Raw genomic sequence first — 16,140 nt, forward strand, 5'->3', positions numbered from 1 at the left:
ACTAATCCTCTCTATTGCAGGACAGTAAAGTTGCCCTCCTGATTTCTCTTCCTGTAGTTTATACTGATGTCCTTTTAACAGCAAGTTTCTGGTTCATAAATTTCCAATGCCACATGCTACCATGGCACAGACCCAACAGGTCATGCAGCTATCAAAGACATCAGTCCCCAGCATGGGGTTCAAGTGAGGTACCCAAAGCCAGTGCAAGACTGTAAGTGCTGGCTAGCTCTAGCTCCCACACCAGTAGGCTGAAGTTTGTGTTGGGAAGAGAGATGAAAGTACAAGAGAGATGAACAGAGATCTACTGCAACACAGGTGCTGTGACCTTTGCATGGAGGAACACTAACAGCCAGGAGCAGACATACTGTGGTCTGAAATACTGATCTAAATTAAGGATCTTGTTGTCTTAGCACCCTTAATCTAGTTAGTTGATGTATTAGTGTATTCCCTTCCTCTCAAAATACACTGCCTAACCCTTCAATTAGCTGATGCCAACTGCCTACCCTTATTATTTACTTCCACAGTGCACTGCGTATCTGCTACCTATACCATAAAGCAAAACGAAGATAATAAATTATTTTATAACTGAATTTTATAATCAGATACTGAGATACTGAGTCCAAAATAGCCAAGTCTTCTTAATATTCTATCTCTTCTCCACAATTCTCTGCCTGCTCCCACAACACCACCACCCCCACTCCTCTTTTTATTTATAGCTTTCTTTTTCTTTCAGGTTAAACAGGCCAGGACTAATTACATCTTCATGACCGGCACTACTCGAAATCATGAATCATTTTTGCTCTTTTCCGCTCCCTGTCTCAATTCTATCACTTTCCTCCTCTAACAGGGTGACAGAAGTGATCAGAAAGCTTGAGACATGATTTTCATGTGCCAGAAGCACCTTTGTAACCTCATGTTCTCAAGACTTCGCTTTCCTTAATTGCTGCTATAAACTCTGCAACAGCTCTCCTAGGTACAGCAAAGCATCTTTCCTCCAGATTATTCTCAACTTTGCCATTCTGAAGTACAGAGGGACTATCTGGCATTTGCTTTGTCATTCTGGGCTCCTCTACACCCAGCAGAGGGACATTGTGGACTCAGAGGCACCCATTATTTATGAGCTTCCCCTGGTGCTGCCACCTCCCTGCCTGCAGTTCAGCATCACAGAATGACAGAATGGTTTTAGTTGGAAGGTACCTTAAACATCATCTTGTTCCAACATCTCCACCATGGGCACAACACCTTCCAATAAACCAAGTTGCTAAAAGCCCCATCCCACCTGGCCTTGAACATTGCCAGGGTTGGGGCAGCCACAGCTTCTCTGGGCAGCCTGTGCCAGTGCCTCACTACCTTCACAGTAAAGAGTTTGCCTTTCTGAGGTTTCTCTCTCCTTTGTTGAGCTTCACCACAGGTGACTTGGGACCTGACTGGGAGGTTCTGATGCAGCTTTGCCATGGGGCCATGTTGGGGGATGTGGAAAACTCTCTGGGGACCCTCCTTCCCCCCAGCACCAAAACAAACCACCACCACTGTGATCACCAGTAGTGTTGCACATGGCAAGCATGGGTTCAAAGTCCACCTCTCACAGATTCGAAGACAGAATTTGAGTGAGGTGCTCTGTTAGCTGGTGGATGACAATAAAAACTGCCTGCAAAGCCTTTGTGGTCAATTTTAGCCTCAGCTATAAGTACGGTGTTGGTTACCATGCAAACCGGCTTGTGCGTGGTGCAGCATTTGAGTTGACAACTCCGTATCATCCAGCACTACAAAAAGAAAGATACTGCCTTGCTTTCTTTTAATCTTTAATTTTACAACCAGGTTTTAAAGGAACAGGGGCATTTTTTTATTTGGACCAAATTTTGTTTAAGGAGGGAAATGGCTTTTTTCCAGGATTTAAGGAAAACAGGTATTTCCATGTTTTGTTCAGAAATTGCCATGTAACCACTGCTTCTAAATAGGTAATTGAAATAAAAAACAAACCAACCCCAAACAACACAAGGTATCTAGTGATCTACTGGATCACTGTAAGACTCAGAGACCTCAAGTGACACAAACTTATGTCTGCACTCATTGTCCACTCTAGGAGAAATGTGAAATTAAGTAACATGGAAAAGTAAATTAGATTTAACAATGTGTTATTTTTTTTTCCAAAAAATTCAACTGTTAAATAAATGTTTGGGATTTTTTTTTTTCTGCAGAAGACAGTATTTAATAACAAAAAAAAATTGTCCAGGCAGTCCAGCAGGTTCACCCCAACATTACTATCTCTGTAGGGTTGAGAGACCAAGTTTACGTCTGTATGGGGCTGGAAGTTTAGAGGTTGCCAAGTACACCAGGATCTCAAAACAAAACCTATGCCTGGAGCTCAGCAGTGCTGCCCCATGCCCAGGGCGGTTTCAACACCCACATTCCACTTCCCATGGCCACCACTCCCAATTCTTTCCCCCCATGCTGCAGTCTTCTGGGCCCCCCAGCACCCTGCCACAATGGTTCCCAATTTCATGCAAGCGAGGTAACCATCTCACTGCTCCCACCCAGCACCAGATGTTTCCCATTAACTTTGTCCACACTCAGCTTGCAAGTGTCAACTGGAAAGCCCAACCCCAAATACTTGACAGATGAAACAACAATGGGCTCTTTGCCAATGACACAGGCCTGGATCCCAGCCCCTGCTCTACATTACTCTGGCGCCCAGTGGAAAACAAGCCAAGAGCTGTCTTGGGATTGGTGTCAAGGATCTCCTCCACCTTTGTAAGGGGCAGGCAGCTACACAGATCTCTGACCACAGGGGCATATTACACAACCCGACCATGCCTTCAAGCTGCAGCAAAGGTCTGCAACTTCCCTGCTTCTCCAGTTTGGACTTTAAGGTCAGTGGAGAAGGCAAATCTGTGTTCAGTCTGAAGTATTTCAACTTTCTCAGTCTGAGCCAGTTAAAAAAAAAAAAAAAAGAAAAAAAAAAGAAAAAGAAAAAGAAGTTGCTTGTATGAATGATCATCACCTTGAACAGATGAACAACTGTTCTTCATGTTTCTTGCTTGTTTTACAACATTGTTTATCATCAGGACACTGGTGCCATGAGACAATAGCTATAAAATACTTTTCTATTTTGGTTTATATTAGTTCAAAACATGATATCGCTTTTAATAAAAAAGTAAATAATTTACACAGCCTTTAACAGAGGCCTACATATTATAAAAACTGAAATACTAAGAAAACAGTAAAAATAAAGGACAGAACCCCACATGCTTCTTTAGATAAGCATTACATACCTGAAAAGTATTCTGTTGACTGGATATTAACATCCAGTACACATTTCAAAATTCATTACTTCAGAACTTCACAATTAGATCTCTGATTCTGACTTTATAGACAAAAATGCTGCTTTTCAACATGCCACATCAAATAATGTGAGAATATATACAGGAGCTAACCACAATATAGTCCAGAATCACATTATTGCCATTCTGGTTGAATTTCTGTTTAACTATATGCCATTTCATAGAAGGATTATTATAGCTTCAAGTGCACTGCAAGATATAAGCAGTGTTTCAGCTGCCATTCACATACTGACTGTATCGAGAAATGTCTCATTCCAGATAATCATCAGCGGAAGTGATGCCTATCTCAATTTCTCCACTATGTCCTTTATCCACACTGCAAGGGCATTCAAAGAAGGAACTGGAGTTTCTGATCTTTAATTTAAACACTAGATGGAGCCCACTTCCCAAGACTGGAAAAATGAAAGTTCTTGCAGCAAATTCTTACCAGCCTATTGCAATATCTGGTCATGCATAAACATGACAGAACTCCACAGCTGCAGTGACTGTCGTTACTTCAGAAACATATACTGGCCAGCAATTAGATCTCTGCATAAAGAGACAGGCTTTAATACTGAGTAACTGCACAAGAATTTATATTCCTCTACACATACATAAACTTCATGTAGAAGACCTGCAATGCTTGGATAAACCAGGCACATATGGATTTTTAAGTACCCTATAACAAACAAAATGCTGGTTTGAGAGGACTACGACTGAGTCTGATCCCTCTTGATTTTGACAATAAACTCTACTGATTCAACTATATGAGAATTTGGTAAGAATAAATTGATTTTAAATAGGAAGGATCCGTTTTCAGTTGGTCTGAATCAGTTCTAACAAAAAAGCTCATCTGTGATGTTTGATAAAATGCCAGCTCTCTCAAATGAAACATACCACATGTTTAACTAGAGATAAGTGAGCTCTGGTGTTAAAAATAGGATGCAACAGCACCAAACCACAGTACAACTATTCTGGTGAGAAGGAAAAAGAAATAAAAAGAGAGCCAAGTTGCCAAGATCCAACTTTAACAGCCTCACGGTTACTGGATAAATACGTTTATCTACAGCTCCACCACAAACAATTGCTGCTTCTGCCGTGTTTCAGCCATGCTCTGGGCTGACTTCACAATCAAAGGGTAAGCAGAAATCACAGGCAGACAACCCTTGGCCTTTCCTTTGCTTGCTGAAGGACATGTTCACAGGAACAGCTAAAAGCCAAGCAGATAGACAATAAAGTTGTGCAAAGCCTGATATGTGATTCCCAGCAATGCAATTCTGCTGACAGCCGAGGTATCACTGATTGCTTTAACCTTTGCTCAGCCTGGGCCACTGCCTTCATCTAACTCTCTTCCTAACAAACCTATGGTAATAGCTTCATCAAGGTTAAGATTAGCATGAAGGCAGTTAGCTTTACCACAAAAGACTACCTTTTGCTCACAGTGTTTCATCCTTCTCAAACAAAATTAACCACAGTAACCCAGCTTACCGTAGGACATTTTCTGAATCATCTTGGAGGAGAGATTAGAGGAGAGAAGGAATTACTAGCCACCAACTTGGATCCTAATGCAATTTTCAGAAGGAAAAAAAGCGTCTGTGAAAAGTACAAGTTCTCTCTAAAGGACCCTACTTGCTTCTTATTTCTGTGAAACATCTACATAGCACATTTTCATGGTCCCACATCCCTGTGGATGAAAGCTGGTCTTCAGGGTCTTGCTGCTGTGACGCTTTGAAACCAAGCAAGGGTCTTAAAAAGTGAGATACGCTGCTAGGAGATCATGGCTTCTACTCACCATCATGTTGACAAGTGAATGCCCAGCTCAACTGAGGAGGATGCACAGGGCGATGCTCACACCTGCCCAGGCTATTTGTCAGACCCGAGGCTTGTGAGCAAACATGCTGCTGTTGTAAAAGCAACAGGCTTTCCAGCTGGAGCAAGCATACAGTTAACTCAAACATTAATACTTCTGTTGATGAATACTGCGGCTCAGTCCTGTTCCATTATGTATGTTTTCCAATATACCTGAATGGAACATGTATCTGCTCTTAGATAGATGGATTTGTGTTTTGGTTTTGTTGATTTTTTTTTTTTTTAACACTGGTTGTAGCAAGCACCTAACATTCATTTTAAAAGCAAATCTGAAAACAATTACCCTTTGTTTGGCACTTGACCTAAAACCATCTGGGGGAACACGCCCATTCACTTTCACAAGCTTCTGGTTCAACAAAACAGGGACTTCATTAGCAGGAGAGTATCTCACCAACTGCACAAATTAAGTGTCAGCAAAAGGAGGAGACAATTGAAGTACCAGCCACAGTTGCAGGTTTGACTAAATAGTAATGTTTAACTACTTCCTTATCACAATCTTGCTGTACAACTATAATTTAGGAACCTTTGCCACTGTAATTTTCTCTGCTTCATTTTCTTTACAGCTATGCTTTTTATGTGTCAGACTAAATACTTGTTCATCAGCACTATTATCCATGCAACAACTGAAAATAAACAGCTATGGGGAAAAAGCAGAGGAGAAGAAATACAAAGTCTTTGCATACATATACAAAGTTAAAATAAAAGGCTTATTACCCAGTGTAGTATTTGAGACTGGAGGAAAAATATTCATGTACTATTGTGACTTTGTCCATAATTCTAAAGATAGTCACTGTGCAGGCACATAGAGCAGCATGATTACAGTCTAGGTAAAGTTAAGGTTAAAATCTAAAGCTTTTAGTTTCTCACAGCAATAATCCTGATGGCTTTCAGCTTTTAAATATGGAAGGGATGAGACACTGTGACCTTGCTGGGATCTCACCCACTGACCATATCCCATCACAGCTGGGGCACAACAAGCAAGAATGACAGTTCACTTGCTATGTGAGTGGAAGCAGACGGGATAATGGTAAAAAGTGCAAAAAAAAAGAGAAAGCCTTTGAAATCCCACTTGGAGTTACTAACTGTTGCTTTCCATATTCACATGTATTGCAAAGGAAAGGAAGGAAGGAAGGAAAATCAACCTGTAAATTAAACTCCCTTCTGGGAAGAACAAAAATCAAGACAACAAAATCAGAAATTCAACAGAAAAACTGGGATTGGGTTAAACACTTACAGTCACTTGCATGTTTATAAGCCATATCCTATTAATAGCACATTTTTTATATTTTATGTTTGTTTTCAAGTGTTTGCCAGACTAACTGATGTTGCAGGCCACCTTCCTGAAAACACAAAGGATTACTTGGGGGGTTGTCTAAACCATAAGCAGTCATTTGCTCCTCCAAAATCTCTGTGAACATCTCTGACCCGTACGTGTTCCTCTTTACAAGCTGCCTACTTCTTCCTGCAAGGCTGCCTCAGTATTTGACCACTTCTCTCTTCTCAGTAGTAGATGTTTGGCTTCACATCACCACCCGAAACCACCTACTTCACACTGGGGAGCAGACTCCTGCTCAGTCCAATCAACCGCAGGTTTTAATCTGCCTCTTATTCGCACTCTCACATAATTTTTGAAGGATGGGAATGGCCATAGCAGAGTCAGTTGTGAGATCAAACTAGGTTGCTCAGGGCTTTATCCAGTCAGGTCTTGAAAATCCCAAGGATGGGGACTGCATAGCCTCCCTGGCAAACTGTGCCCCTGCCTGGCCAGCCATTCTCATGGTGAAAATACTTCTCCCTGCAACCAGTGTGAACCCCACTCCTTTCAACTACTGCCCACTGTTTCCTGGCCTTCCGCCACATACTGCTGGGAAGAGTTGGGGTGACATCAAATCTACTCTTCTAGTGAAAGGAAATGAAATATCATTCCTTACACTTTTAGCTCTGATATTTATCTGTTTATGCAAAGTACACTTTGCACTTTGATTTAGATTACTGTTTCAGATTTTAACTTTGCTAACTGCATTTGCCAAAAAATTAAAATATAACCAAATCGGAGGGAAAGTGAAAAATAAATCTAAGAATAAAACTTGGGTGGAAATGCTCATCCATGCGATCACATCAAACTTCCCCTGATGTGCCATGGTGATGGCAGCCCTTCAACACTCATATTACTGCATTTCCAGATACTGAAGTGGCATATCTTTAAATAGGTGTAACATAAGATCCAATTATTCATATACATTACAAAATAGGCTAAAAAAGAAAGATACATGCTGAAGAAGAGCCATAAGGAATGCACTCTGCTCATCTTCAGACTCAGAGAGGTTCGGGTAGTCTGTCCATCACAGTAAACACACATTACTTTTGTTCCTGGGCACAGGAGCTATTACTCTCTCAGGCTGATCAAGGCTTCTTAGCACATCAAAGCACATCAATCTGAAGCAGCAGTCCACTTACAGACCTTACTGCTACTCAGTTACCAAATTGCCATGTACCAGTCATGCGGAAGGGTTCTTAACTGCACTCCTAAGCCACACTGAGGAATAAAAGATATGTAACCAGAACTAAGAGAGGAGAAAAGTGCAGCAGTGCAACAGATGTTCATCCTGCCTGAAAGGTCATGTGAAATGTGATTAGTGCCATTATCCTCCAGGACTCTGTATATTGCCTTGAGACAAGGGCTTTCCGGAATAAGCTACGGATCAATAAAAAGGATTACACAGCAATACTTCGGAAATGCTCAAAAGCAAAATATCAGCTTTTATCTCAGATTTCTCCAAAGCTGTGCCTGAGAAGAAACCTTTAAGACCCATGTTTCAGTCTCAGGCTCTTGCACTGGTACAAAAGACAGGTGACACAGGTGCCACAGACTGCACATGGAAGAGAATGAAAAGGAAGAAAGGTAGAGAGGTGGTGCGCCACACACACACCCCAACAGGGTGTGCACCAGCTAAACCCAGTGGCAATCTGTCAGACAGTAGCCAGCACCCAGCCCCACGCCTTACCCAGGATGGGGCCGCCACCACCACACTGGGGAACATTTGCATCTCCCTGGGACAGGGTAGGCAGCCAACACCATGCCCACGTCATACTTGTGTTCTCCCTCAGAATTTAAGGCTGTGCATATATGAGGTTGTCACCTCGCAGGTGAGAGGCGAAGCAAGTTGTTTTCCTTAATTGAGCCTATTAGTAGTAACAAGTCACTCCTGCTAGGTCTAAATAGCTCAGAGATAAATCCCAAGGCTGCTAAGCTGCCAACCACCTCCAGTCAGTGCTCAGATAGAGCTTTACTCCTACAGCAACGCTGGGCGAATACTGCCACCTCCAACCATGCTTCTGGAGCAAATCTATGGGCTGATACATTTGCAGCAAATGCTTTCTCTGCACCTTTCACAGAAAGTCCAAAGTGCCAGAGCCTCATCCCCAACGAGCAACAGCACGTATCCCCAGATTGGTACTCTGAGGTCAGCCATCTGCATGCGAGTAAAGAGTATGACCCTGAGAAGGCACTGTGCCTTTTTTTTTTTAAACTAAAAAAAGAGAGATCTCACCTGAGACTACTTGGGATGTTAATCTTTTTCATGGAAAACTTTGGTACAATATTTAATGCAAACACACTATCAACACATCATCTCTTAAAGTTCACACCACAGGCAACACAGGTATAGGAACAGTAAGAACTGCACAGCACTTTTCAGAAAAGCCATCCAACGAATTAATCATTTTCTGTCTGAACTATTTGCAGAAGCAACTGAATAAGCCAGAAAAGAAAAATTAAAATGTTCCAAGCCATTGCTTCACAGTGTGTCTTACAGAAAAGTAATTTTAAAATTATTACACTCAATCTCATAAAATGACACTATTTCAAATTAATCCACGGTGTGTTAATTCCTTCACCTTTACCAACAATAAAACAGGCTAAGAAAAAAAAAACACCAAAAAAAAGCTGAAATTCAGTAAGCTTTGCCTTTTGCTTCTACAAGACAAACATCACAGAATTAGCTTTCATCCAGCCCAACTGCCAATAAACACCACTCCTCTTTCTCCAAAGTAGCATAAGTAAGTGAAATTCATTTTGCAGACTCACCAGTGTCATCCATATTCCAGGCGGCAGCCAGTTGTCCAGTTTGTGAAGTCCACGATTGTAGCATGTTCATAGCAATCAACAGGAAAACAAAGCAGAAAAGGAGAGAACAAAAACAAAACTCTTCAGATTCAATTAATAAGACAACACTATTGCTTTCTATAAAGTCTGTTACAGAATAGTTTCAGATAACTCATTAAAGGGACTGAACACACACCCACACCCTTAACTTACTCTAGAAGAAAATTAACATAATAGCAATGTCGCATTGATAAAAGAATAATAATTACACTCTGATAATGAATTGTCAAGGTTGGCTTTCATAAGAAAGGCCCTGTGAGGGGAGAAAAATATATTTACAAAAGAAAAAGGCAAATTTTCACAGTAACCCCTCCCCATTAGCAGTAACAGGTGAACAACATCACGCCCAGAAAAGGTGTATTATTTGCTCGCATTGCTGACATTTCTAAATCCTTGATGAGGAAATGTAACATTTGTCAAGGAAGCAAGTCAAAAACCATCGCAGGCCACAGCAACTGCTCCTTTTCAGAATCCACAGTCGAGGATGGAGCATTGATAATTTATTCTTTGCAATTAAGGGGGCCCGAGGCCTACCCCACACCAGAGTATCTATGCACAGTTACACATCTGCAAACAGTCAAGAATACCCAAGGTGAAATAACAAATATTTTTTACTTGGACCTTGAACAGTGCCTGGGTGACCAAACCCAGTAAGTGTCACCTCTCCTACCAATAAAAAGCCCAAGAACAAGTTTTACAGCTTTCTCAGGCTCAGCATTGATTTCTTTTGACAACCACTCCAAAACATTCAGCCAGTTCAGCATTTGGTATTTTGCTTTTTTATTATTATTCCTTTGGAGAGGGAATGCTTTAAAGAGATTTGTACAAAATGGCAATTACTATGGGTTAGCCTAAACAAATTGCACATGCATGTGTAACAACAGTGAAAGCACGCTCTTCTTTTGACCAGAGAAACCGATTGCATTTGCAAGTTAAGAGCACAAAGCCATGAGTACAAAGACACCAGATGAAGAGAACACTGAAGCCTGTGGTGGAGGGGAGGTGGCAGTGAAGAAAACCAGCCATCTTCTCTCAGTAGCTGTATGATTATCAGATTGATTGTCAATGCAAACAGCACCAAGGCTAATGAGATGCCAAGAAGCCAAAAGTCACTGCAAAGTCTCCTGCAACAGACTGGAGTATCTTCCCCATTTCATAGGTTTTGACCATCCGTATTCTTCGACTGTTTGCAGGAATACAGATATCCTCACAACCCAGTGATCTTCTGCTGGGTCCCAGCAAAGGGACCTGGGGCCAGAACAGCATTTTGCCCTCCAGAAATCCCAAGGCAGTGTAAGAAGCCAGTGAGCTATCTGCACAGACCCTGGTGTGTTTTTTTTCTGATCCCTGTAGAAACCATGCCTTACAAAGGCAAATTTATCTGTTGGTGTCAAAGAGGAAAACATAACTGGCACAGTCAACTAATTTGCAGCCCCCCTGTGGATTACGGCTGATGAAATATCTCCTCTGCCTCCACGGCCCATTAATAAGACAGCACAAAGACTGCAGAAGAAGGATGATGATTGCTCATGTATTTACCACTTTGCTAGGGAGCAACTTTTTTTTGTGTCACTGTTTTTGTAGGAGTGCTTTTACAGAAGGAGCCTTTCCAACGCCTTCATGTGAAGAATATTAGAGGGGAAAGGGAAAAGAGATTACAAAGGATTTGCCTTCATTTCTGATTTCTCTTGTCAGTCTTGTGAACCACAGTCCTTCTCCAGAGATGTGACCATATATCATCACTGTCAGTGTGACTGCCGAAGATATTACCTACCTTTTTCCCCTGCAAGGGAATTTGTGATTACTTGGAGGACGCTTTTACTGGAGCAGAGATGACTCCAGGATACTCCCAAGGACTGTAATGGCCACTGAGTGACCTGACTAAACACAGGACTTCAAATTAAGGAAAGTCAGATTTTGATGGTGGCATGCAGCAAGACAAACATTAATGAACTTACCAGGAGATAAGAGGTCAAGAAGTCACAGGAAAGCATATGTTGAGTAGGTGGGAACAAGGGAAATGTGGTGTGCAAAAAGAGGAGGAAGGAACAAAAAAAAAATAGCGTGGATGACTCAAAATCTGTAGAATTTGAGCAGGAAATCTACTGAACTAGTTTATTTAGGATGTGGAGAGAATGGGAGAGAGGGATAGTACTGCAGCATCTCCACTGACAATACTGCACATGCATTTCTGAGTGAGAACAAAAGGTGGTTGCTCAAGTTTGACAAGTTACAAGGGACAGCTTCCCATGGGCAGCTCGGAGAGGGGGGAAGTGACAATATGCCATGACAGGATGGATGTATGAATGGGTGTGATGTAAACTGCCTTGAGTACTGCAACAGCATCCACTGCCTACCTTACATGCCAGTTGCTTGGCTCACAGTGAGGAGAAATGCATTAGAGCAAGACCATAGAGACATTTTGCATTCCCCCTAAAATAGTTCCTTGCATGCTATTTTTGCATGACACCGGTTAGGAAACCAAAAACCTGGTTCAGCATCAGGCAGTAATTTTAGGGTCAATTGCTTCTTCACCAGGCACTGAAATCACAATTTTTCAAGCATCAAATTAACTGTGAATGTTTTAGGGGACAGTGAACTTTAGTTACACACTATTACTGTGGGTCCCCATCTCAAAACCCTCTCTTGTAATCCCTCTTGTTATGCCAGGTGCTTTTTTTTCTAGAATTGCACTTTAAGATGAACTCTACAATTACACTACTTGCTTTCTGCATCATCAACTTGTTCCTGACTGTTACACACTCTCCAGCATATAGCTTTCAAGTGGTGGAATTAACTTTCAAAACCACATGAAGCATTTCATCCATTTATCACAGAAGTACATCAATATAGGTTTTCCAGCTGAAAGCTTCTGAAAGTTTCCTCAAAACTTTTATGCTCAGCTTGGACCCATTCCTAATCCACAGGCAGGGTAAAAGACTCACCTGGCACCATTGCACCATGAAATAAACAAACAAGAAAGCCTTAAGGAGGTTAGCTGTTTAACAAATAAAACAAAAACCAGGGCTATGCATCTTTCCCCAGTACCGTTGGTACAATACAGAACAACTACATGCCTTGAAGCTGCATCTGATTTCACTCTGGATCTAGCTGAATCAAACTGGTATTTAAACAGCATCTCAGGCAATGCTCCAGGGGGCCAAGAAAGAAACTAATGGAAATTGGAAAGCCATTGCTGGGGATGATGTCAGATTTGGATTTATGGCATCACCTACCAGTGGAAATTCTAGTATAGAAGCAGACTTTAATATTTTACTCCTCTATGTGAACGTTATTCAAGTGTGAACATGAAAAAATGTTCTTTAAAATGAAAAGACCATCCAGCAACATCCTACAAATTCTGTGCATCTTCAGCTAATCTAAATGAGAAGTGCTATTTCGTATCAAAAAAAAACTTTATGGAAATAAGATAGTTGACATGACAAATGATGAAATCAGCAGTGCTGTGGAGGTTTCACATTTAAGTGATGCATAACAAAGCTGGGTTTGGTTTGTTCAGTCTCCATGTCAGGTCTACAGCCCCACCTCCACAGCTTGCTGACCATTCAGACAACTGCTTCAAGCTTACCACATCACGAGCAATGAGCTACACAACTGAAAACTCCCAGCTGCTTTCAGTAAAGCAAAGGCAGCATTAAACACGAGCAGAATCAAAATCTCCCCTCCATTCTTGCAATACAAAGCCCAAGCGCTATTTGAGTTTCACAAAATACAAACTATGGTCAGTCCTCAGAAGGTGAGAAACTTCAGGTCTTGGCAAAGTTTCCTAGGTTCATCTAAGAGCAACTCTGTGAAAAACCCATACACCCATATGTAAATAAAAGTGTACATAAACGTAGTTTACGCATGTACACACACAGAGATACACACATATACGTATCTAATTTATATAAAATTTATATTTTTCTATCACCCAGCAGGTGGCACTCGTAGCACAAGCTCCCGAGGCTGGAGCACTGTGGGAGCCTGCGAGCAGGCACAGCTCTACAAGAGGCACCATCTCCAGAAAGGTAAAACCATCATGGTCATGAAAGCATCTACCACCCATTTGCAAGACCTGAAGCATCAAGTCCAGTATCTGGGCCAAAATCCCATTAAGCTTACCGGGCAGGCACCATCTCCATTAATTCCCTCAACAGCTGCCAAATCTCAAGTGCTTTTGCAGCCTTTCCAGAGGAGGAGCATTTGGGGGGCTGGAAGGGTTCTGGGATATTTTCAACATAGAAGTGTTACATTATGATGTCAGGAACAATACAAGTAAATGTAAAGCTTGCTTCAGACTTCATCACTTCTTTTCCCCATTTAGCACACCCAACTAGTTTTCAATTAGTCCCACTAATAATTTTGGCTTTTGAAGATCTCATGAAAGAGCAAATCAGAACTGGCAGAGGAAATGCTGTTTTCCTTTGATTAAAATTAAAGACTTGTTTTCACCCATGACTTAAGTGTCACTATTGTACGTACGCTCTTAATACACCTCTTCTTCAGCTGAGTGGTGCTTCAACTTCAGCTGAGTGGGTTTGTTTTTAAAAGAAACATTTTCCCTTCAAATTCAATATTCCACCCATGTGCCTCCCCTCTTTAAAAAGTCAGTTCAGAAGCATCCATTTGAAAGCATCAGCTCTGCACGGAGCAGCGCTGCTCCCTGTAAGAGAATGCCTCATGTCAGATTGAAAGATGCCTTTCCAAGGTCATTTCATGTTCCAGTGGGTTTGTTACTAAGTTGTAGAACAGCAGATAAGGTTGCGCGAGATAGTAAAGTGCCTTCCTAAGCTAGTTCTGGGCAGTAATGTGCAACCAATATTTGAGCGAGGGACTTCTGTAACATTTACCTCTGAAAGAAACTTCATATGCTGAGAGAAATGCTGCTGCAGGAAGGGCAGGAGTAGTACTGAGAAACCGATAGTCTGCTTTCCTGCTAGCTCCCAATTAAAATTAATTTTTTGTTTTAAAGGCCAAAGAAAAGGTCATTTTTCTCAACAAATTTACATTAACTGCATGTGTTTATGGCAGCTGGCAAAGGCTGGGGGATTTCTAGGAACATTAGGGGGGATCTCTTCAGGAAGTTTTGTTAAAATACCTGACCCTTCATAACGATGAGAAATTGATGTTAAAAACTGCTCAATTCAGAATCAACAGCAATGCCTCCAAGTTGCAAGAACAAGGATATCAGAGTAGCTCTTTATTAGGTACCAGGACCAACAGTTTTCAAGGTTAAAAAGGGTGTGGGGTGGATATATAAAGAATACATCCAAGAATGTTTCTTTGAAAGTGTGGTAGTCACATTGTGAGGAATGATGATCCGGTATTTTTAGATGCTTCTAATACAGCCCAAAAATGGAGGAAACCATATAACAGTATCCTCTTAGCAAGCTTTTAATACTGCTTGAGCCTAACCCAAACTCCAAAAGAAGGTGAGCATCTGGCAGCACATTAAATTGCGTGTCACCATTTCAGCCATCATACCAGGGGCTAAATACTTCCCTGGAAAGAACAGGGGAACACGCATATGAAGTGCAGAGGGACTGAAGCAGGGAAGGGGGGGGAGGGGAGGAAATCCTTCTCACAAACGGTTAGCCACATCTTAATGAGGTTTAATGCTTGATGAAGGATCACCAAACTGGGATCCAAAAATGCGAGTACTTGGCACTGAAACAGCCCTAGGAAGAGGGTGAGGGGGGGTTCAAGTCCCACACGAGCATCTGGGGGGGGAGGGGGAGAGGGGTGTCCAACAGCCCGTCAGGAAAAATTAGGAAAATGGCCACCCAGCACTGAACTGTGCACAAAATGCAGAGTTTCGGTGCTTCCAGTTCTGCATTGCACCCTGCGCTCCCAGCCCCCCGCAGCCCCACACGCTCCCGAGCGCCCCGCAGCCCCCTCTCGCCGGCGGAGCGCGGAGCTGCGGGTCACCGTGCGCTGTCCGCTCCGCTGTCGCCGGGGCTCCGCTACTGCGACTTCTGATTTTCCTGCTAGTATCACTTTTCTAATGAACTGCCGTTACGTTACTGCCGAAATGTAAACTGTGCCGGCTGAATAGTTTTAGCGTTTTTTGAACATCTGAACGTGTGAGTATGCGTGCGGCACACCTCACAAACACCCCACTATTACACATTTTAACTCTGCAGACGTGCTGACCCCACCGACCGCCCGCAAAACCTTGCGGCTTCCTCAGGGCTGACCCCAAGCCTACACTAAACCACCCCAAAAACGGGCTCCGGCACCCCATCAGCACCGAACGGGCTTACCATCGGACGTTTCCCCGGCCGCGCTCCACCCTGCGCAGCGCGGATCCCCCCGCTCTCTGCCCGCCCCGTTCCGCAGCTGCACCGCGCCAAGCTCACAACTTTGCTGCTGCGTCCCAGCCCCCGCACCTGGGCGGATCTTCCGCGGACGATGCCGTGGAAGGGAAAGAGGCGGGAAGGGCGGCTGAGGGACAGGCTCCCGCAAGAGCAGTACCCGCCTGAGGCACTCCGCGCCGCGCGGCCCCGCGCACTCCTCACCGCACCGCGGGCGGCAACTCCGCTCCGCCGCTGGGGGGACTGTGGGGGAGCAAGCCCTGATCGAGGGCACCCCGAAACGACCCACGGGGGGCAGCGAAAACGTGAAGGTGGGGGAGTATCACAAACAGCCAAAGGCAAATACGCGGAAGGGGGAGAAATAAAAAGGGGTAGCGGCGACCCCGCAGCGCGGACCTGCGCCCCCGGCCGCCTCCTTGCGCCGAGGCGCGGAGCAGAGCTCAGCAGCACGGCGCCCCGCGAGGGCCCC

The 16,140-nt window shown here is 43.2% G+C and overlaps 1 protein-coding gene across 2 annotated transcripts in view; it reads right to left on the bottom strand.

The window, feature by feature from the left end:
- EPB41L3 (erythrocyte membrane protein band 4.1 like 3) overlaps positions 1-15,747 on the bottom strand; it is a 147,294-nt gene extending 131,547 nt beyond the window's left edge. Inside the window, exon 1 of one of the 2 annotated variants that reach the window (XM_061448733.1) lies at positions 15,621-15,747. The gene's annotated coding sequence lies outside the window, so the exon portion shown is untranslated. Of the gene's footprint in view, positions 1-9,276; positions 9,375-15,620 lie in introns of those variants that run through there. The other variant, XM_061448729.1, reaches the window with a different exon arrangement.
- Between the last annotated feature and the right edge of the window lie 393 nt (positions 15,748-16,140).

Source organism: Pezoporus flaviventris, unplaced genomic scaffold, assembly GCF_033815535.1.
Source record: "Pezoporus flaviventris isolate CSIRO_AGI_PZ_B2104156 unplaced genomic scaffold, CSIRO_AGI_Pfla_v1 ptg000007l, whole genome shotgun sequence".
NCBI lineage: Eukaryota > Metazoa > Chordata > Aves > Psittaciformes > Psittacidae > Pezoporus > Pezoporus flaviventris.